Raw genomic sequence first — 21,985 nt, 5'->3', positions numbered from 1 at the left:
GTGGCCTGTGAAGAGGGACTACTACCAACAATGTTTTTCCAGATCAGTCATTGTGACACGGTGCTCAAAGAGCTGTTCAAAACAGTATTCACTAACCCGTATGGGTGGATACTTGACATCTATAATTGTTATTTTGTTGGTTCTGCAATAGTGTGATACTAACTTGTATTTATCTAGAAGTATCTGTTCACTTTCAGTGATGTGTGCCAATACTTAACCTCATTTACTATACACATAGCAAATAATGCAAGTTTACGTCAAAGAGCTTAAGGTGAACATTTCCATTATGTAGGGGACAAACAATGAAAGGGAACTGAAAAATATAGGAATTATCTGGACATTTTGGGATGTGAAATTCCCTGCTTCCCCTAACTTGTATGTGTGAAATAAAATCCTGGACAACCTAATAAGCTGAAACGCAACACTTCTTTAATGAGAAAAAAAAAGCCATAGCAGTTACTTCATTGTCTGGTGTCACATTAATTTTATTAATGGTTTTTCTTTATTTTTAATGTTGCCAATGGCCTTTTCATAGTGGTAACACTAGTTCTCATCAGATGTCTGAAGTTAAGCTCTGTTGGGCTTGGCTATCACTTGGATGGGTGACAGCCTGGTCTGCCAGACACTGTTGGCAAATATGGTGCACTCACGCCTTGTGGTTGAATTGAGGAACTACACTACTGCCTATTAAAATTGCTAAACCATGAAGATGACATGCTACAGACATGAAATTTAACCGACAGGAAGAAGATGCTGTGATATGCAAATGATTATCTTTTCAGAGCATTCACACAAGGTTGGCGCTGGTGGCGACACCTACAACGTGCTGACATGAGGAAAGTTTCCAACCGGTTTCTCATACACAAACAGCAGTTTACCAGTGTTGCATGGTGAAATGTTGTTGTGATGCCTCATGTAAGGAGGAGAAATGCGTACCATCATGTTTCCGACTTTGATAGAGGTCAGATTGTAGCCTATTGAGATTGCGGTTTATCATATCGCGACATTGCTGCTCGCGTTGGTCAAGATCCAATGACTGTTAGCAGAATATGGAATTGGTGGGTTCAGGAGGGTAATATGGGATGCCGCACTGGATCCCAATGGCCTCATATCACTAGCAGGCAAGATGACAGGCATCTTATCCACATGGCTGTAACAGATTGTGCAGTCATGTCTCGATCCCTGAGTCAACAGATGGGGATTTTAGCAAGACAACAACCATCTGCATGAACAGTTCGATGACGTTTGCAGCAGCATGGACTATCAGCTTGGAGACTATGGCTGTGGTTACCCTTGATGCTGCATCACAGACAGGAGTGCCTGCGATGATGTACTCAATGATGAACGTGGGTGCACAAATGGCAAAACGTCATTTTTTTAGGTTAATCCAGGTTCTGTTTACAGCATCACGATGGTTGCATCCGTGTTTGGCGACATTGCGGTGAACGCACATTGGAAGCGTTTATTCATCATCGTCATACTGGCGTATCACCCAACGTGATGGTATGGGGTGCCATTGGTTACACGTCTTGGTCACCTCTTGTTTGCATTGACGGCACTTTGAACATTGGACGTTATATTTCAGATGTGTTACGAGCCGTGGCTCTACCCTTCATTCGATCCCTGCGAAACCCTACATTTCAGCAGGATATTGCATGACTGCATGTTGCAGGTCCTGTACGGGCCTTTCTGTATACAGAAATTGTTCGACTGCTGCCCTGGCCAGCACATTGTCCAGATCTCTCACCAATTGAAAATGTCTAGTCAATGGTGGCTGAGCAACTGGCTCGTCATGATACGCCAGTCACTAATCTTGCTGAACTGTGGTATCGTGTTAAATCTGAATGGGCAGCTGTACCTGTACACGCCATCCAAGCTCTGTTTGACTCGGCGTATCAAGGCCATTATTACGGCCAGAGGTGGTTGTTCTGGGTACTGATTTCTCAGTATCTATGCACCCAAATTGCATGAAAATGTATTCACATGTCAGGTCTAGTATAATATAATTGTCCAATGAATACCCGTTTATCATCTGCATTTCTTCTTGGTGTAGCCATTTTAATGGCCAGTAGTGTAATTGACTGAGAAGTACTGGGTCCAGTCATGAAAACTGACAACATCTGGGAGGCAGTGTGCTGACCAAATGCCCCTCCATATATGCTTCCTGTGATGTCTATCAGTTGAGGATGACACAGCGGTTTTTCGGTTCTGCTGGGCCTGCCAAGGACTATTCGGATGGAGATTAAAACTCATATATTCCTGTTTCCTTTTTATTTAGTTCTCGAAAATAACTCATAGACAACCAAAAGAAACAGTGACTTTGACCCTCAGAACAAAAGCACTCAATACCACAATACAAAATAGATTGCATTTAACAGCAAGCAGAATTGGTTGACAAGAATGTAATGAAAATAAATCATTTTGGCCCACTTTGTGTGAACTTATATAGGCTCACTATATGTTTTGAGAACATTCCAGGAGATTACAATTTTTATCTACAATAACTTTATAATTTAGATGTGTGTTATTTCAAATTCATAATGTTTTAGAGTTGGCAATTTCAATGCTGCAAAATGAAGTTTTTTAAAACAAATAAGTTTCATTTATGTGATAAAAAATTCTAGTCAAAACAGATTTGTTTGTAATAACTTTTAAATATTTCTATTTAATAATTTGTTTTCTGTTCAGAATTAATTATTTGATTGTAATATGCAAATGATAATCTACGATCTGTACCATAAATTTTGAGCTTGAAACATCTTTAATCAAAATTTTGAAATTTCATACATCAGTCTTACCCTTATTAAACACACATTAAAAAGCTATGATTAATCTGTGTAATACTAGACAGTTTGCCCTTTCTCTATATGTGTTTTTAGTTATTTACCTTTGAAGTGATGAATCTTAAATACAGCATGCCACAGCTATGTTCTGTCTGTGTTAATAACATAAAAAGACTGTTACTGAACCTAATACAATTTAGATAACATAAACTCTTGAATTAAAATCAAAATTATCACAAAATGTATAGGAAAAAAGTATCAAAAAGTAAATTTGATTCACAGTATCGAACATTTCATAACTAATATTGTAGGCCATCTCAGGTGTAGTCAACTGTCACACAGCATTAGCATCCCTGGGAGTGGTATTGGAGGTGAGGAGGAGGATAACATATAAAAATAAATATAATTGCATAACAGTTTGAACAATTTCTAGTAAATTTGGTACACACGTAACTTACTTAATGGAAGGAACTATGACAACATAAGGCAATCGTAGTTTCTCTAAGAGTAGGATGGTGATGCAAAAGGGGAGGTGGAATGTGACATACATTGTTTTATGGATCGCTATGGTGATTAGTGACAGTTACAATGACATTTAAATCCATGTTCAGTTGAACAGAATTCTGTAGAACCTTATGAAAATTTTTGAAGATTTTTCCAAAAATTTAAATGTCCTTGCTTTTGATAAGGAAGCTACACTGCTGGCCATTTAAATTTCAGTGACATGAAGGGGACATGCAACAGATGTAAACTGGTGAGTATTGAACTACATGCATGCAAATGATTAACACAGCAGTCAGCCCCACAAGGTAGTTGGGAGTAAAGCTATCTATGTTCTGAACATACAGAGAGATAACACAGCTTATTCAAAACCACATTTGAATGTTGCAACAGCTGCAAGTGACATACCGACACTGATGCAGAATCATGACACAGAAGAGGCACCACATTACCTTTGCAGATGAGTTGTAGTTCTGTGTGCGGCATCATGCTGGATGTTTACTTGTTTGAAACTACAAAAAGAATGAACATACCCAGATTTCATTCATTATCGTCATATTGGACCAGCAGCAATGGATGACAGGGGATTGTGTACACAACATGGTCACTTTTGGTGAACATTGCTGTTACATTTCATTCATATTAAAGCTGGTGGCTGGAGCTGCCAAGGTCTGTGACATTATCTTTCAACTAAATAAAGCAAGAATGTATGTTGCTGAAGTTGTTTTGATGTACCTTGATACAGCCTTGACCAGCACATTCTCAAGATCTCTCACCTAATGTAAACATATGACCATGGGCTGCAGAGAGATTGGCATGCCACCAACTGCCAGCTTCTACAGTTGATAAAAACCAGCATAAAGTTGCAACAGGGTGGAATGACATACCTGTTTGTCATCCAAACTCAATTTGATTTGATGCCCAACTTGGTTAGAGTTGTTGTTGCTGCCAGATGTAGCAACCCGAGTACTAAATTTTGTACCCTTTTTGGGTCTACCTTGGAAATTTAATAATGTATTCTCGCTACTGTACTGTGTACGCACAAGTAAAATTTTGTTAATTGTTGCCTTTCATGATGTTACAGTTTTGATGGCCAGTGGTGTAAAAAAGTTGTATATAATAAAGTTTTGGGTTAAATTAATGTCATGATGCATCTGATTTCTTTTCATGCCTATTTAAACATTGGGGTAATGCATTCAGTGCTAGGAATTCCATTAGTACACATATAATCTTTGTAAAATGAACACCACTTACAGCTCTATGATAATCATTAATGGAGCATGACCATTTTCATGGTCTATTGCTGTGTCCTCAAGTGTACATAATACCAGTGGTACCAAACTTTGCTCAGAAGCTAGTGCTGACATTGTAAGGTGGCACCTCTGTCTACATATGTACTGTTGTTGTTGTTGTTGTTGTTGTGGTCTTCAGTCCTGAGACTGGTTTGATGCAGCTCTCCATGCTACTCTATCCTGTGCAAGCTTCTTCATCTCCCAGTACCTACTACAACCTACATCCTTCTGAATCTGCTTAGTGTATTCATCTCTTGGTCTCCCCCTACGATTTTTACCCTCCACGCTGCCCTCCAATACTAAATTGGTGATCCCTTGATGCCTCAGAACATGTCCTACCAACCGATCCCTTCTTCTGGTCAAGTGGCGCCACAAACTCCTCTTCTCCCCAATCCTATTCAGTACCTCCTCATTAGTTACGTGATCTACCCATCTAATCTTCAGCATTCTTCTGTAGCACCACATTTCGAAAGCTTCTATTCTCTTTTTGTCCAAACTATTTACCGTCCATGTTTCACTTCCATACATGGCTACACTCCATACAAATACTTTCAGAAATGACTTCCTGACATTTAAATCTATACTGGATGTTAACAAATTTCTCTTCTTCAGAAACGCTTTCCTTGCCATTGCCAGCCTACATTTTATATCCTCTCTACTTCGACCATCATCAGTTATTTTGCTCCCCAAATAGCAAAACTCCTTTACTACTTTAAGTGTCTCATTTCCTAATCTAATACCCTCAACATCACCCGACTTAATTTGACTACATTCCATTATCTTTGTTTTGCTTTTGTTGATGTTCATCTTATATCCTCCCTTCAAGACACCATCCATTCTGTTCAACTGCTTTTCCAAGTCCTTCGCTGTCTCTGACAGAATTACAATGTCATCGGCGAACCTCAAAGTTTTTATTTCTTCTCCATGTATTTTAATATCTACTCCGAATTTTTCTTTTGTTTCCTTTACTGCTTGCTCAATATACAGATTGAATATCATTGGGGAGAGGCTACAACCCTGTCTTACTCCCTTCCCAACCACTGCTTCCCTTTCATGTCCCTCGAATCTTATAACTGCCATCTGGTTTCTGTACAAATTGTAAATAGCCTTTCGCTCCCTGTATTTTACCCTTGCCACCTTTAGAATTTGAAAGAGAGTATTCCAGTCAACATTGTCAAAAGCTTTCTCTAAGTCTACAAATGCTTGATACGTAGGTTTGCCTTTCCTTAATCTTTCTTCTAAGATAAGTCGTAAGGTCAGTATTGCCTCACGTGTTCCAGTATTTCTCCGGAATCCAAACTGATCTTCCCCGAGGTCAGCTTCTACTAGTTTTTCCATTTGTCTGTAAAGAATTCGTGTTAGTATTTTGCAGCTGTGGCTTATTAAACTGATTGTTTGGTAATTCTCACATCTGTCAACACCTGCTTTCTTTGGGATTGGAATTATTATATTCTTCTGGAAGTCTGAGGGTATTTCGCCTGTTTCATACATCTTGCTCACCAGATGGTAGAGTTTTGTCAGGACTGGCTCTCCCAAGGCCGTCAGTAGTTCCAATGGAATGTTGTCTACTCCGGGGGCCTTGTTTCGACTCAGGTCTTTCAGTGCTCTGTCAAACTCTTCACGCAGTATAGTATCTCCCATTTCATCTTCATCTACATCCTCTTCCATTTCCATAATATTGTCCTCAAGTACATCGCCCTTGTATAGACCCTCTATATACTCCTTCCACCTTTCTGCTTTCCCTTCTTTGCTTGGAACTGGGTTTCCATCTGAGCTCTTGATGTTCATACAAGTGGTTCTCTTATCTCCAAAGGTCTCTTTAATTTTCCTGTAGGCAGTATCTATCTTACCCCTAGTGAGATAAGCCTCTACATCCTTACATTTGTCCTCTAGCCATCCCTGCTTAGCCATTTTGCACTTCCTGTCGATCTCATTTTGAGACGTTTGTATTCCTTTTTGCCTGCTTCATTTACTGCATTTTTATATTTTCTCCTTTCATCAATTAAATTCAATACTTCTTCTGTTACCCAAGGATTTCTACTAGCCCTCTTCTTTTTACCTACTTGATCCTCTGCTGCCTTCACTACTTCATCCCTCAAAGCTACCCATTCTTCTTCTACTGTATTTCTTTCTTCCATTCCTGTCAATTGTTCCCTTATGCTCTCCCTGAAACTCTGTACAGCCTCTGGTTCTTTCAGTTTATCCAGGTCCCATCTCCTTAAATTCCCACCTTTTTGCAGTTTCTTCAGTTTTAATCTACAGTTCATAACCAATAGATTGTGGTCAGAGTCCACATCTGCCCCTGGAAATGTCTTACAATTTAAAACCTGGTTCCTAAATCTCTGTCTTACCATTATATAATCTATCTGATACCTTTTAGTATCTCCAGGGTTCTTTCATGTATACAACCTTCTATATGTACTGATCTTATTATTAATTGCTAATGTATGTTAATAAGGACAGTAGGCTAACTATAGCAGGGAGATGATAAATTGGCCACAGCCCTTAAGTATTGACTGTTAAAAGTTGTTTCCATTCTGAACACTTTGTATTGACTGTCCTCTGCTTTTCAGACTACTGCCACCTATAACCTTATCCCCCCCACACATCACCAGTAAATTTTTCAGTCTTTTTTAAAAAAATTAATTGCTTTCTTTCAAACACGTTGCGAGGAGTAAGATGTACAGATAATTTTCTTACTTATCTTCATTTTCTTGTTGTTGGCTGCAGTTTGTCACATCTACGGGTAGATTCTTCAGGCTGAAATTTTTTAACTGTGAGGGTGACAGATGATATGATAACTGATGAAGTAATTTCTGTATCTATGACTTTTTTAATTTTATCACATTATTCTGTATCACACTGAGTTTACAGTCTCCAATTTAGAACGCAAATTCACATTGTTATTGTCAAACGTGGAAACATGAGCGATTCCGTCAGAGGCATGCCCACTACTCCTAACTCATTTAAGTGTGCTACATATTTCATAATTTCAAATGTTTTGAAAAGAAACTTAATTTTAACTGTACATACAGAGTTAATACATATTGACCATAATAAAATAATTTCTTTTTATATATTTTAGTCTGAAATATAATACATAGTATACTAAATCATATGAAATTTTTTTAGTGAAACAGCTGAGATAATATTCACCTACACAAGATTCAAAAATATTCCTGGTATCGGCTATTTCTATTAAAGAAAGGTAATGTCAAACGAGGGTGCCCCATTACAACATCCCCCTCACAAAATTTGGAAACACAGTGTTTACAATATTTTGTGATGGACTATAAGGTTTGCCAAGTGGTGTACAAAATGATGCCAAAAGCAGAATATGGATGTATAGACGTATCTGATACATAAGATGTTACAGAAAACACAAGAAAAATATCTACTACACAGGTGATAATCTATACATATATCAGGATATGACATTCAGATTTTGTGATCTGTTTAACATACTATCACAAGAGAATTGATACAATGTCAAAATTACAACATTGCAACACTGAACTACTGAAATAGTTGCAGAGACAAGCTAAATTACTAGAATTAAAAATTGTAAGTTTACATCCATGAAATCACTCATTCAAAATCTTCAAAAGAGAAGAGAAAAATTTCAGAGCCTAAGTGTACGACGAGTGAGCTGCTCGAAAAATTCAAGAGAGACCATAGTAGGAATATAGTACAAAATCTATCAGCCACACAAACCATAGGTTTTAAGGATATATTGGCTCATTAAAGGACAAAGTCATGGAAAAAATATTAGTGCATAACTTTACAATGTGGGGACTGACCCACGAATCCAAACCACACCTTGTTCAAACCAACAAAAAATGTTTCGACATAACAAAATTAATATAGTTCATAATCATAAGTTCAGTTATATGCAAAGAGTAATTGTAAGAAGCACCTAGTTGCAATCAATAGTTGTACACTCTCCTTGAGTACACGAACACACAGTTGCAATGACCAGGGGTACCCAAAACAGCATTAATCATGACTCTGCTTACAATTCACGTTCCAATTAGATGCAATATTGCAGTATTCAGGATAAATACAGATAAACAGACTCATAATTAACATTGAATGATGACACAATCCAGCAGTCTGAGGACCAAAATCAGTGTATGAAAGTAGACACGTATACATCTTGTTATATTGTCTATATTAGTAAATGTCTTCCACACTGTCTATACATACTGATTTAAAGTTACACAATGTATTTGAAAGTCAATACCCATACTTGTAAAAACATACATTTATGTGAAATAATACTGTCTTTAGCAATATTGGCTAACAATTTACAAATCTCCGACACAACACTGATATAGTTGACAGATGCTCGAATACATTACCCAGCACCTATGATCTCTTGTAAGTAGACTGGTCCAACAGTGTACAGCCATACAGCAATGTGGGGAGTAGATCCACCCACATTTTTCAGTTTCCTCCTTAGAGTTCTCATCACATGCTCCAATCCATAAGTAACTTCCTGTCTAGTATTCACATCAAATCCTGTAACATTGTTTTGTGTACTAAATATGCTGTTCAGTACCTTCACATCACACAAAATATGCTCTCCCTATTCATTTTTCAAAATCAGTTATATGGGATTTATGTCAGGTGAAATTAAAAAGTATCCACATATGAAACGTTAATAAACAGAGTTAAACACAATAAAAAAAATTGGACTAATAAGGTATTACACACAGCTGTGCTAAGATACTGTTCCTAATTTTTACAGTACAAATTATGAACATTGTCCCATTTCAAAATTGTAAAAGAATCTACTCACTTAGTCTCATGGCGTATATGTATCAAATTTTAAAGCACAAATCTATTACAGAACATAATTATATATTTTATCATAGATTTTAACTCAGGCAATAGATATAACAAAACTTTAAAAATTGCATGATCTTACATACTACATTCATAACAAAACACAATTACATAGTCTTATAAATCTACAAATAGCTTCAAACTCCGTAAAGAGATAAGACAAAACTTTAAAAATTACATCAAGAATCAAGAATTTTATTCGCCATAGATCATTATAGAATGATATTGGATTCGTCATACAGGATGAACTAGTACATACAGAATAATAAAATAAACAAGTGTCAGTACATTATAGAATACATTTCAAGCATGTCAGTGTACCAAATTACACCAGGCCAGCTTCTAAAAGTTGATGCAATAAGCTATACTATAATCTAATATAGTATACTATTGTATTGTTCATTGTATACACTATGTAATTAACCACAGCACACAATAATATGTTTAACTACAGACAACTTTTAAATGCTAATATCCTCCTCAGGCATCTCAAAGAATTCTTTAATATCATAGAATGGATGATCTGGAAGCCAGCAGTACCAGTTGATTTAAAAAAAAAAAAAAAAAGTTATATCCATAGACAACATGAATTGGCAGTTTATCGAACATTTTGAGTGAGTTTACTTTGTAGGAATTTCTTGTTCTTGCTAATCTGTGGTGCAGTGTGTTTAAATTACCCTTAGCCCTCGTGTTGTTCTCATGTAGTTCCCTTCTGGCAATAAATTCCGAAATATTTTTTTAAATGTGGAGTACAGACACATAGATGTATATTTTTTTGTAATTTCAAGATGTTCTTGACGTAAGGGGAGTGCCCCCATATAATCAGACCATATGAAATATGTAACTGGAATAGCCCAAAGTATGTCACCCTAAGGTACTCTAAGCTCAGTACCTCCCTTAGTTTCAAGATAAGGTATGCCACCTAAGATATTTTTTCACATACATGATTGACATGTTCCTCCCAATAGAGTTTAGAGTCAATGTGAATACCTAAGAGTTTTACCGACTTACTGCCTACATCATTTGATGTTCCCATTAAAAGCTTTATCAGGATTGCATAGGAGCTTATTGGCTGCAAACCAGCCCAGGGCCTTATCAAGTGTTTCTTTTGTTAGTTTATTCAGATCTGAAATGTTCTGATGTGTGGTAAGTAGTGTTGTATCCTCAGCATAACTCACAACAGGGTGGGCTATGTTTTTAGGTAAATCATTAATAGCTACAATGAAGAAGGGTCTAAGGATAGACCCTTGTGGTACACCTGTGCTGATTTCCATTACGCAAGAATTTACATTTCTGACTGAAACGAATTGTTTCGGTTACTTAAATAAGAATTTATCTTAGCTAACGTGCTCCCTCTCACCCCATAAAACTCTAGTTTCCCCAGTAGTACGTCAACAGGAATGCAATCGAAAGCTTTGCTTATGTCACATCATACCAGTGATACCATGTTATTGTTTTCAAAAGCTGTTAAGGTTTGGTCAATGATTTTCAAGATGGCCCCTGTTGTGTTTTTCCCTTTGCGAAAACCAAACTGATTGCTACATAGGATATTGTGTTATTCAAAGAAGCTGCTTATTTGTGTGTGTATCAGTGCCTCAAATATCTTTGAGAATATTGAAACAATGGAGACTGGTCTGTAGCTTTGGGGTAAATGTTTGTTCCCTTTTTTAAAAACTGGGACAACTTTTGATACCTTAAGTGCATCTGGAAAAACTCCAAATTCTACACATTTATTAAAAATAAAAGCTAATGGTTTGATGATTGTGTGTATTGTCTTTTTAATTAAGTTATTTGATAACCAATAACTGAGAAAGCTGGACTTCATGTGAATGAAGAAAAGATAGAATATCTAGTCATAAGTAAAAAACTCCAAAAGAATACACCACTGACCGTAAATGGCCTCACTTTCAAGGCAGTTGACCACTTCAAGTACTTAGGGAGTCTTTTTAGCAGAGACAATAGAGCAGAAATAGAAATAGACGCCTGTCTAGCAGCAGCTAATAGAACTTTTTACAGCTGTATCAAAATTTTAAGGATGAGATCACTTAGTACTGAATTCAAAATCCGTTTTTATCAGTCAACTATTGTACCAGTAGCATTATATGGATGTGAAGCTATTACATTCAGGAAAAAAGATGAAGAAAAACTGTTGATGTTTGAAAGAAAAATACTAAGAAAAATATTTGGACCAATCTTCGATGAAAATGTCATGGAGTGGAGGATAAGGAAAAATGAAGAACTACGGGAGCTGTACAAACATAGTACCATTGTGGAAATGTTAAAGAAGAGAAGACTGAACTGGGCTGGTCATGTAGCAAGGATGCCGGAGAAGAGACTACCCAAAATAGCATCCACTAAGAAATTAGAAGGAAAGAGAAGAAGAGGAAGACCTCGAATTAGGTGGATGGAGAATATCCGGGAAGATGCAGCTAGGATGGGCATCAACTCTGATTAGACAACAATTTCCCTGGATAGAAATAATTGGAAGAGGCTCGTAGAGCAGGTGTATGGTCGATAAGGCCTTAGCCACGTGTAAAGTAAGTAAAGTAAAGTAAGATAACCAAAAACAGTCCATACTTTTAGAACCTGAAAATTTGGATACAGCTTTTATAACATCAGCAGGTGTGACAGCCCTCCATTGAAATACCAGATTAACAGGCAGTGGTGTTCCAACAAGGTCCATTGCAGATGAATTTGTTGCTTTAAGAGTGTTACTTATTTCTTTAACTGAGTTTAGAAAGTATTGATTTAATTCCTCAGGTTCAAGGAGAGCTGTTTCTGTACATTTTGGCATATTCTCTTGTTTTATTATCTTCCATGCTGCCTTGGATTTGTTGGGAGCCCTTTATATATATTTTTCCGCTGCTTGTTTTTTTGCCAGAAGTATTTTAGCTTTGCAATATTTTTTGCATTTCAGATATGACCTATGAATGTTCAATCTCTGTTCTGCTCCTTGGTTAGTGGCTTGCTTACGCATCTGGTGCAGCATATGCATGTTTCCTCTAATTTCTGCTAGCTCTTCTGTAAACCAGTTCAGAGTTTTCTTTTTCATTTCACTTGGATATCTATTTTTTTACTGTTGAACAAGAATACCATAAATCTGTGTACTTTTTAAAGAAATTATCAAAGGTAATTTCAGCTTCTCTTTTTCCAGACTGACAATTATATATAAAGTCCCAATCTGCACTTCCTAATGTATCAACAAACATACTTATGCATTCTTCCTTTTGTCCTCGTACCATTGCTACTTTAGGTTCTTCCTTTTTAACTGGCTGCCTCATATAGAGTGTAAGGAATAGTGGCTCATGATCCGCAAGTCCATTCACAACAATATTGTCTATGCAGGAATTCTTACATGTGGCACAGTTATTCGTACAATAGAGGTCTAATGATCTTAGCATATTCAAAAATGTCCTAGTAACTGGCCTCTGTGTGTTTAGTATTTCTATATTGAGATCCCCCCCCATGAACCATGGACCTTGCCGTTGGTGGGGAGGCTTGCGTGCCTCAGCGATACAGATAGCCGTACCGTAGGTGCAACCTCAACGGAGGGGTATCTGTTGAGAGGCCAGACAAACATGTGGTTCCTGAAGAGGGGCAGCAGCCTTTTCAGTAGTTGCAAGGGCAACAGTCTGGATGATTGACTGATCTGGCCTTGTAACAATAACCAAAACGGCCTTGCTGTGCTGGTACTGCGAATGGCTGAAAGCAAGGGGAAACTACAGCCGTAATTTTTCCCGAGGGCATGCAGCTTTACTGTATGATTACATGATGATGGCGTCCTCTTGGGTAAAATATTCCGGAGGTAAAATAGTCCCCCATTCGGATCTCCGGGCGGGGACTACTCAAGAGGATGTCGTTATCAGGAGAAAGAAAACCGGCGTTCTACGGATCGGAGCGTGGAATGTCAGATCCCTTAATCGGGCAGGTAGGTTAGAAAATTTAAAAAGGGAAATGGATAAGTTGAAGTTAGATATAGTGGGAATTAGTGAAGTTCGGTGGCAGGAGGAACAATACTTCTGGTCAAATGACTACAGGGTTATAAACACAAAATCAAATAGGGGTAATGCAGGAGTAGGTTTAATAATGAATAGGAAAATAGGAATGCGGGTAAGCTACTATAAACAGCATAGTGAACGCATTATTGTGGCCAAGATAGATACGAAGCCCACACCTACTACAGTAGTACAAGTTTATATGCCAACTAGCTCTGCAGATGACGAAGAAATTGAAGAAATGTATGATGAAATAAAAGAAATTATTCAGATAGTGAAGGGAGACTAAATTTAATAGTCATGGGTGACTGGAATTCGAGTGTAGGAAAAGGGAGAGAAGGAAACATAGTAGGTGAATATGGATTGGGGGACAGAAATGAAAGAGGAAGCCGCCTGGTAGAATTTTGCACAGAGCACAACATAATCATAACTAACACTTGGTTTAAGAATCATGAAAGAAGGTTGTATACATGGAAGAACCCTGGAGATACTAAAAGGTATCAGATAGATTATATAATGGTAAGACAGAGATTTAGGAACCAGGTTTTAAATTGTAAGACATTTCCAGGGGCAGATGTGGACTCTGACCACAATCTATTGATTGTAGATTAAAACTGAAGAAGCTGCATAAAGGTGGGAATTTAAGGAGATGGGACCTGGATAAACTAAAAGAACCGGAGGTTGTACAGAGATTCAGGGAGAGCATAAGGGAGCAATTGACAGGAATGGAAGAAAGAAATACAGTAGAAGAAGAATGGGTAGCTTTGAGGGATGAAGTAGCGAAGGCAGCAGAGGATCAAGTAGGTAAAAAGACGAGGGCTAGTAGAAATCCTTGGGTAACAGAAGAAATATTGAATTTAATTGATGAAAGGAGGAAATATAAAAATGCAGTAAGTGAAACAGGCAAAAAGGAATACAAACGTCTCAAAAATGAGATCGACAGGAAGTGCAAAATGGCTAAGCAGGGATGGCTAGAGGACAAATGTAAGGATGTAGCAGCCTATCTCACTAGGGGTAAGATAGATACCGCCTACAGGAAAATTAAAGAGACCTTTGGAGATAAGAGAACGACTTGTATGAATATCAAGAGCTCAGATGGAAACCCAGTTCTAAGCAAAGAAGGGAAAGCAGAAAGGTGGAAGGAGTATATAGAGGGTCTATACAAGGGCGATGTACTTGAGGACAATATTATGGAAATGGAAGAGGATGTAGATGAAGATGAAATGGGAGATATGATACTGCGTGAAGAGTTTGACAGAGCACTGAAAGACCTGAGTCGAAACAAGGCCCCCGGAGTAGACAATATTCCATTGGAACTACTGACGGCCGTGGGAGAGCCAGTCCTGACAAAACTGTACCATCTGGTGAGCAAGATGTATGAAACAGGCGAAATACCCTCAGACTTCAAGAAGAATATAATAATTCCAATCCCAAAGAATGCAGGTGTTGACAGATGTGAAAATTACCTAACTATCAGCTTAATAAGTCACAGCTGCAAAATACTAACACGAATTCTTTACAGACGAATGGAAAAACTGGAAGAGGCCAACATCGGGGAAGATCAGTTTGGATTCCGTAGAAACACTGGAACACGTGAGGCAATACTGACCTTACGACTTAGCTTAGAAGAAAGATTAAGGAAAGGCAAACCTACGTTTCTAGCATTTGTAGACTTAGAGAAAGCTTTTGACAATGTTGACTGGAATACTCTCTTTCAAATTCTAAAGGTGGCAGGGGTAAAATACAGGGAGCGAAAGGCTATTTACAATTTGTACAGAAACCAGATGGCAGTTATAAGAGTCGAGGGACATGAAAGGGAAGCAGTGGTTGGGAAGGGAGTAAGACAGGGTTGTAGCCTCTCCCCGATGTTGTTCAATCTGTATATTGAGCAAGCAGTAAAGGAAACAAAAGAAAAATTCGGAGTAGGTATTAAAATTCATGGAGAAGAAATAGAAACTTTGAGGTTCGCCGATGACATTGCAATTCTTTCAGAGACAGCAAAGGACCTGGAAGAGCAGTTGAATGGAATGGACAGTGTCTTGAAAGGAGGATATAAGATGAACATCAACAAAAGCAAAACAAGGATAATGGAATGTAGTCAAATTAAGTCGGGTGATGCTGAGGGAATTAGATTAGGAAATGAGGCACTTAAAGTAGTAAAGGAGTTTTGCTATTTGGGGAGCAAAATAACTGATGATGGTCGAAGTAGAGAGGATATAAAATGTAGGCTGGCAATGGCAAGGAAAGCGTTTCTGAAGAAGAGAAATTTGTTAACATCGAGTATAGATTTAAATGTCAGGACGTCATTTCTGAAAGTATTTGTATGGAGTGTAGGCATGTATGGAAGTGAAACATGGACGATAAATAGTTTGGACAAGAAGAGAATAGAAGCTTTCGAAATGTGGTGGTACAGAAGAATGCTGAAGATTAGATGGGTAGATCACGTAACTAATGAGGAAGTATTGAATAGGATTGGGGAGAAGAGAAGTTTGTGGCACAACTTGACCAGAAGAAGGGATCGGTTGGTAGGACATGTTCTGAGGCATCAAGGGATCACCAATTTAGTATTGGAGGGCAGCGTGGAGGGTAAAAATCGTAGAGGGAGACCAAGAGATGAATACACTAAGCAGATTCAGAAGGATGTAGGTTGCAGTAGGTACTGGGAGATGAAAAAGCTTGCACAGGATAGAGTAGCATGGAGAGCTGCATCAAACCAGTCTCAGGACAAGCAGATTCAGAAGGATGTAGGTTGCAGTAGGTACTGGGAGATGAAAAAGCTTGCACAGGATAGAGTAGCATGGAGAGCTGCATCAAACCAGTCTCAGGACTGAAGACCACAACAACAACAACAACATATTGAGATCACCACATATAGCAATTCTTGTTTTACTCTTCAATTTATTTTTAACTATTAATTAACATTTTTCAATAAACAAATTTACATCACCATCTGGTGACCTATATAGACTAACTACCACTATATTTTTATTCATTAGTTTTACACAACTAAACTCCCTATCTAGTTCTGAGGAGTACATAGATACATCAGTTCTGGAAAACTTTATTCCTTCTTTGACAAAAATTCCAGCACCACCATTCTTCCTTTGTTTTCTACATATCATGTCTCCCACAACATACCCTTGGGGAACAAACATATTTACTTCTTCTTGGGTTATCCAGTGCTCAGATACACATATAACATCTACATGCTCAGTGTTACATAAATGTTCTAATTCTAATATCTTATTTCTAATACTATGGATGTTAACTTGTAGAAAAGTAAGTAGTTTGTCTGTATTCCTCTGAGAGATGAAGTTGTAGGTTCAGTTAATGTCTTTAATCTTGATGCACTGTGATCATCTGTGTTATGAAAAAAAAAAAACAATAAATGATAGTCACATACCTGTTCATCCACTTGATGACTCACTTTGTTAAATGCTTTCTTCTGTGAAACCACTGCTGATCCCACCAAAAATCCTGGTCCGTTGGTTGTGGTTTCTTTCTTTGGGTTGACTTCCGTATTCCACCCATTGGTATTCTCATTCCTTGAGCTTGAGTTGCTATACATCATCTTACATGCTAAATTCCAGACAAGCAAAAGACTGTTATATAGTCTTATAAATCTACAGACATAGTGTGTATTTTCCTCTAGACTAGGTGTCACTGAGCATGCATGTTCCTAGGTATTGTCCTCTATATTATATGTTAACAGTACTTGACATCTTACTTGCTTTGCTTACCAGTAGTTCCTCTTATCTTTAGACATGCAATGGACATTTCCACAAAATTCTTACTACACCTAATCTTGTCTCTAAATTACTCAGATATGCTACAAATTGGGCTACCTGTATCAAACAGTTCCTTTCCCACTGATCAATCTTAATGTAAGGACATTCAAAATCTGAATCATCACTTCTGTTATTAGATACTTCATGTAAAAGATCATTTTCAATTTCATCAAATGCTACAGCCACACTGTTTTTGCAGGGTTTAATCAATTTTACTGGTATCATAGCATTACTTTGGTTACTCGTGTTGTCAGGTAAAGACTGAACACACTGAATGGATTCCATAGCACAACTAACATCACTTATTACAAAAGGAACACAAAATATATACTGTCAAAATTACACTTCGTGTTTGATCTTCTTTCACTTCATTCCACCAATTTGGATACGAATTTTGGCTAACCACAGCTAACTTATTCCAGAATACACAATTATCTGTGTTATCATCAATATGGTCCCAAACAAACTTCAAAAAGTTTTCACCTTTATTCTGTAGGTTTACAGATAACCCACCTTTACTGTTTGCATCATTACTCTGCATGACATTAATGAAAAACTGCTTTGACTGAACTTGTATTTCATGACTCTCACTTACATCATCACATGCATCACTTACCTTAACTGTAATCATAAATAACTCTGAAACTTCACTGAAACTTCATTATTCTTAAACTCCACAAATACCTGATACTCATCATCCTCATTATCATATTATTCCAAAATTACTTCATCAAATACATCATTAAAGACGCTAGTCACATCTCGATCAAAGTAACCCACCTCACCTACATTCATTTGCGAAAAGCTACTGGTACCAGACTCAGACTTACCAGCCTCAGTTATCTCACAGATCTTATTCACATCTGCATCAAAAATACCACCTAATTCAGATCCAATACAGTCTTCACATGTTTTACAGACATCAGTAACACTGTTTTCTGACCAAGAGAAGAAATCATCATCACATACTACATCACTATAATGAAACATAGTATCTTTTGTGGCGGTGTTCGTAGCGACAAACACTTGGCTGTAGAAATGGCTTACGAAGTCACCGCCACACTTTTAATAGCGGGCCGACCGGTCCGCTGGAACAGTGAACAGAAAGATGAAAAACCAAACACTCTGATTAAATAAAAGTCGGTACTTATCTTTATTGATGAAGATACAGTAACACAATAGTGAACTCGGTGTCTACAGAAATCTGTCTAGTTCGAGTCGGAGCGGCTAGGTCTGCGTCGGCTGACGACAAACAACAACTCTGCTGCGATGAACACACAACTGACTAGCAAGTACACAATTCGGTGGCGAGTATACAACTGAGCGGCGAATACAGAACTGTCCTAGCGCTCGCGACTCCAGCGCTTAAGAAGCCAGAAGCCAGCGGTGGCGCGCGCAGACTTGCGGCGATTTCCTCTCTCGCTGGCGCTGCTTATGCGGACGGCGTCTGAACTTTGATGCTGCCAACCTTTTGGCAGCGGGCTTGGGTGGCATTACTGACTAGGATACAACACTCCTCCCCCCCAAATCGCCGCACCGTCGTTGAATAATGACGTGGCGAGCGTCGACGGCGGGGGAGGGGTCCGGCCGCAGGCGTAGCAGAAGAGACCGGGGCGGAGACTGTTGTCGGTGGCAGTCCCTGGTCCGCACCCCAGCATTGGCTGCGCGGGGCCCCGGGAAACACCGACTGAAAACTGAGGTCAGGGTGCACGCCTGTGACCATGGGCGCAGCTTCTGGTACTGGACGCGACAGGGCGTCGGGACCCACGAAGAGAGGCAGCGTCTCCTGACGCTGCGTCGACGGCTGCTGAGTGGGCGCCGGACAAGGCGCTGCGGTGTCAGACTCCTTGGGGGTGCCCAAGGAAAGCGGCTGCAGGACAGGCTGCACAGCCACCGCTTGGGAAGGCGGCCCGGCTGAGGGGTCGACGTCCATCAGCTCCGAAGGCGGTGGCGACTGAAGAGGGACCACAGGCGCCGGAGCGACCACCTGGGACGCTCCCGAATGAAGCTGCGCGGGAGGCATCAACGGGACGGGCTGTAGGCATGGTAGCGGCATTGGCTGCTGCTGCTGCTGCTCCGGGGGCGGCAGCGAAGTCGGAAGGCGCGGCTGGAACCCGCCGCGGACCAAATCTGGGGACAAAGAACGAGCGGCAGAATCCGGGCGGCCAGCGCGGCGCAACTGGTTCTGATGCCTCCTGTGCACCCCAGTAGCACCTTGAACAGTATAAAAACCGCGACCCTGGACACCTATCACGGTACCACGTTCCCAACGACGGCGACCGTGATAAACTCTGAAAAAAACGGCGTCGTTGCGCTGAAAACCCGTGCGATGCTCAGAAGCGGCGGGTCGATCCGGGGGGTGCAACAACCGTAGTAGGGTGCGATGACGACGGCCGTGGAGAAGCTCCGCAGGCGAAGGGCCGTCGCGTGGCGTGGTCCGGTACGACGACAGGAACGTGATGAGGGCCTGCTGACGAGGGTGCGTAGCACGAAGGCGGTCCATATGATCCTTGAATGTGCGTACAAAACGTTCCGCTGCACCATTCGATTGAGGGTGGAACGGCGGAGTAAGAACATGGCGAATGCCATTGGCAGAACAAAAACTTTCAAATTCAGCAGAGGTAAATTGTGGACCATTGTCAGACACTAAAACTTCTGGAAGACCCTCAATACAAAAAATTGAAGTCAACGCCTGTATAGTTTGTGCAGACGTTGTAGACTGCATGGGCACAACAATCGGAAAATTACTAAATGCATCTATCACGATGAGCCAACGAGAATTCCAATATGGACCAGCGAAATCAATATGCACTCGCTGCCAGGGACCGGCAGGGCGTGCCCACTCAAAATAGCGTTGAGGCGGAGCAGCTTGGTGTTCGGCACACGTCGAACAATCTGTAGACATCTGCGTAATCTGCTTATCAATGCCGATCCATGTACAATGACGGCGGGCAAGCTGCTTGGTGCGGACCACTCCCCAATGACCTTGATGCAACAAGGCGAGGACCTTGGATTGGAGCACTTGGGGAACCACGACACGAAGCTGGTCATTCTCGGTGCGTAACAGCAAAACTCCGTGCGAAACAGACAACAGATGATGTTGCGGATAATAGCGACGAACCACAGGATCCGATATGTCCTTTGCCTTGGATGGCCAACCACGTTGAACAAAACGTAATAGTAAACTCAGATGAGGATCCGTAGCTGTCTCACGTGCCACCTGACGATAATCAATCGGAAAATCCCGGAGGGATTGATGCTCATCGGCGTCAATCTGATGGCACGAGTCTTCAGAGGAATCGAAGACATCATCCGCAGCAATCGGCAATCTAGAAAGCGCGTCAGCGTTTGCATGCTGAGCTGTAGGGCGATACAGTATCTCATACTGGTATTGTGACAACAAAAGGGCCCAACGTTGTAGTCTATGAGCTGTCTGCTGAGGAACTGGTTTAGACGGATGAAACAGTGACGTCAGGGGCTTGTGATCTGTTACTAAATAGAATGGTCGACCATAGAGGTAGTGATGGAATTTTGTGACACCGAACACAATAGCCAACGCTTCCTTGTCCAATTGGCTATGATTACACTGAGCTTTGTTTAGCAATTTAGATGCGAACGCAATAGGACGTTCGGTGTTACCGACTCGGTGAGACAACACAGCACCGAGGCCGAAAGAAGAGGCATCACAAGCTAACACCAGAGGCTTGTGAGGGTCATAATGGACCAGACAACGATCATTCAATAAAGCCTCTTTAAGCTGCTGAAAGGCTGATTGGCAATCAGCTGACCACACAAACGGAACATCCTTACGGCGGAGACGATGCAACGGTGCAGCAATCTGTGATGCATTAGGTATATACCTAATATAATATGTCAATTTGCCAAGAACTGCTTGCAATTCATGCAGATTGCGAGGGGCGGGCAAATCACGAATAGCTGCTAAATGTGACTGGGAGGGATGAATGCCTTGAGCATTAATAACATGTCCCAGATACTCCAGCTCCGTAAGGAAAAATGAACATTTATCGATGTTGCAACGTAGGCCTGCCTGAGACAACACTTTAAACAAACACTCCAAATTACGGAAATGTTCAGCAGGCGTCCGACCGGACACAACAATATCATCTAAATAGTTGCAACACGATGGCACATTAGCCAGAAGTTGTGACAAGAAACGCTGAAAAACAGCTGGAGCTGACGCACAACCAAAAGGCAAACGCAGAAAACGGAACAACCCCAACGACGTGTTAATGACAAAATACTGTTGTGACTGCTCGTCGAGGGGCAATTGCTAATACGCTTCACGGAGATCAATTTTGGAAAAGAAACGAGCTTCCCCTAACTTGTCCATCAGCTCGTCCGGTCTAGGCAAAGGAAAAAATCAATGACAGTCTGAGGATTAACTGTCGACTTAAAATCAGCACACAAACGTAACTTGCCAGACGGTTTCTTTATAATAACTAAGGGAGAAGCCCACTGGCTCGCTGAAACGGGTTGAATAACACCGTTGTTTTGCCAACGACGAAGTTCATCTTCTACAGGTGCCCGGAGGGCGTGAGGCACTGGATGAGCACGACAAAATCGAGGCTGAGCATTATCTTTTAAAGTAATATGAGCGACAAAGTTCGCAGCACAACCTAGTTCATCTTTAAATATGTCACTGTATCGTTTACACAAATCGGTTATGCTGTCTTGAGGAACAACACCAGAATTGATTTGCAACACATTGTCTTGGATAGACAGGCCAAACAAGTCAAAACAGTCTAATCTGAAAATGT

General features: G+C 40.0%; 1 protein-coding gene across 1 annotated transcript in view; it reads left to right on the top strand.

Annotated features, from left to right (window-relative positions):
• LOC124781976 (serine/threonine-protein phosphatase 6 regulatory ankyrin repeat subunit C-like) overlaps positions 1-21,985 on the top strand; it is a 383,424-nt gene that overhangs the window by 196,535 nt on the left and 164,904 nt on the right. The window lies entirely within an intron of this gene.

The sequence above is a fragment of the Schistocerca piceifrons genome, chromosome 1, assembly GCF_021461385.2.
Source record: "Schistocerca piceifrons isolate TAMUIC-IGC-003096 chromosome 1, iqSchPice1.1, whole genome shotgun sequence".
Lineage (NCBI taxonomy): Eukaryota > Metazoa > Arthropoda > Insecta > Orthoptera > Acrididae > Schistocerca > Schistocerca piceifrons.
The sequence above is the reverse complement of the archived record's forward strand: the minus strand, read 5'-3'. Positions and strand labels throughout refer to the sequence as shown.